At 41.8% G+C, this 2,500-nt stretch overlaps 1 protein-coding gene across 1 annotated transcript in view; it reads left to right on the forward strand.

Moving 5' to 3' along the window:
- Positions 1–2,500, forward strand: part of LOC125036865 (proton channel OtopLc-like) — a 245,003-nt gene that overhangs the window by 4,416 nt on the left and 238,087 nt on the right. The gene's annotated exons all lie outside the window — the stretch shown is intronic.

Consider the following 2,500-nt stretch of genomic DNA (forward strand, 5'->3'; position numbering starts at 1 on the left):
GGTTAATTGAGGGGAAAAGAGAAAGAAAAACAGTGGGGGTGGGATAAGGGAGAAAAAGTGTCGGGGAAAAGGATAAGGAACGAAACAGTGAGAAGAGTTAAAAGAGTAGGAACAGAGTAAAAAAAAAATCAACAACTGTGAGAGAAGAGAGAAAAAATTAATAAAAGAAAGAACAGAAGAAAAGAAGTTCATAAAAAAAAAAATACGAGAGAGGGAACCCGACGCGTCTTCCTGCTCGGGAGGGGCTTCCTGGGGTAGGGGGGTAGGGGGTTAGGGTAGAAGAAGGGGGGGTGAAGGGCCGGGGAGGGAGGAAGGAAGGGTGGGCTGAAGGGCAGAAGGGCTAGGGGGGGAGGGGCGTTGATGGGGAATAGGGTAGGAGCGGGAGGAAAGAGAGGGGGGGGGGTGTTGATGGGGGTGTGATGGGAGTGGGGGGTCATAGGGGAGGGGAGAAGGAGGTAAGAAAAATGGCAGGATGAAAGGGAAGGGAGAGGGTGATGGGAGAAGAGGAGGAGGAGGAGGAGGAAGAGGTTGGGAGAGGAGAAGGGGGAGGAGGAGGAGAGAAGAGAGAGGAGAAAGGAGAATGGGAGAGGAGGAGGAAGAAGAGCAGAGAGAGGCGGAGGAGGACGAGAGAAGAGAGATGAGGGAGGAGGATGGGAGAGGAGGAGGAGAAGGAGAGAAGAGAGAGGAGGGAGGAGGATGGGAGAGGAGGGATGGTGATAATAGAGGAAGAGGAGAAGGAAAAGAGAATAGAGAGGAGGAACGGTGATAGGAGAGGAGGAGGAGGGAGGAGGATAGGAGAGGAAGAATAGGAGGAGGAAAGAGAGAGGTGCAAGGGCATGGGAGAGGGAGGAGAGAGGTGTTGATGGAAGGCGGTAAAAGGTATGGGAGGGGTGGATGAGGGGGTAGGGGAGAGGGGGTGACGGGGGGGAGGGAGAGGGGAGAAGGGAGAAAGGAGAAGAGAACGGACGGATATTTGAAAAGGAGGAGGGAGAGAAGACGAAAAGGGCAAGTGGGAGGAAAGAAAAATAGAGAGGGAAACAGGAGGAATAGGAATAAGAAAATTAAGAAAATAGAGAACAGTTTGAAGATAAAGAGAGAAGGAGAAAGAGGGAGTGATGCTAGTAATGATAACAATAATTATAACGATAATGATAATCATAATGATGATAATGATGACAGTTATTATTATCATTGATATTCATATATTATTTATGTTAATGATGATGATCATGATAATAATATTAATGATGAGGATAATAATAATGATGATAAGAATAATAACAATAATAATAATAATAGTAGTAGTAGTAGTAGTAGTAGTAGTAGTAGTATAGTAGTAGTAGTAGTAGTAGTAGTAATAATAATAATAATAATAATAATAATAATAATAATAATTATAATAATTATGATGATGGTAATAATCAAAATCATAATCATCATAATAATAATGCTGATGTTGCTGCTGATAATGATAATAATAATAATAATAATGATGATGATAATAATAATAATAATAATAATAATAATAATAATAATATTAGAAATGATAAGATTAATAATAATAATAATAATAATAATAATAATAATAATAATAATGATAATAATAATAATAACAACAACAACAATAAAAAATAACAACAACAACAATAATAATAATAATAATATTTCTTTTTAAATAATAAAGAGAGCAAGATATATAGATAGAGAGAGAGAGAGAGAGAGAGAGAGAGAGAGAGAGAGAGAGAGAGAGAGAGAGAGAGAGAGAGAGAGAGAGAGAGGGGGGGGGGGGGGGGGGATCAAGAGAAAAACGGAGAACGAGGAAAACGAAATCTCGAGACAGAAAAAGCCAAACAGTGAAAGCCTTAATTTGAATACAAAACTTTATATGCAAAGACAAAACAGTAAACAAAGATAGAATGAAAAGAAACGGGAAGAGAAGAAGGAGAACAATCACGCTAATGCAAGAGGGGGAAAGCAAAAAGCAAAAGGGAAGGGGAGGAGGGGGAGGGGGGAGGGGGGGGAAGCGAAGAACTTCCGGTCCAATGAAGATTTGATCCGACACGCACGTGGTAGAAGACGCGGGTGGGGGGAGGGGAGAGGGAGAGGGGGAGGTGGGGAATGGTGTTGAAATGCGGATTCGGTGTCGACGGCGTACCCTGGATGATGATGAAAGTGATGGTGTTATGGCTTATGGGATGCTGACCTTCCGGTGGTATTTAGTCGATGGTGATGCTATGATGTTAATGTGTTTGAAAAAAAAAAATGACGGTGATGGGGTACCCTTGATGGATGGTGTTGATATGGTGTTATGGTGATGGAATGGTGACCTGGTGTTGGTACTAATTTCATGATGATGTTGCTATAGAATGCTATGGAATGCTGATGATGATGGTGTTCTCTCGACGATGGAGTTTGAAGTCATGGTGTTGAGCTGTTGATATTAGGTTATGCTGTTGTTGGGTTATGGTGTTGAAATACGCGTTCTCATGTGATTCGTAGA

Source organism: Penaeus chinensis, chromosome 22 (assembly GCF_019202785.1).
Source record: "Penaeus chinensis breed Huanghai No. 1 chromosome 22, ASM1920278v2, whole genome shotgun sequence".
Classification (NCBI taxonomy): Eukaryota; Metazoa; Arthropoda; class Malacostraca; order Decapoda; family Penaeidae; genus Penaeus; species Penaeus chinensis.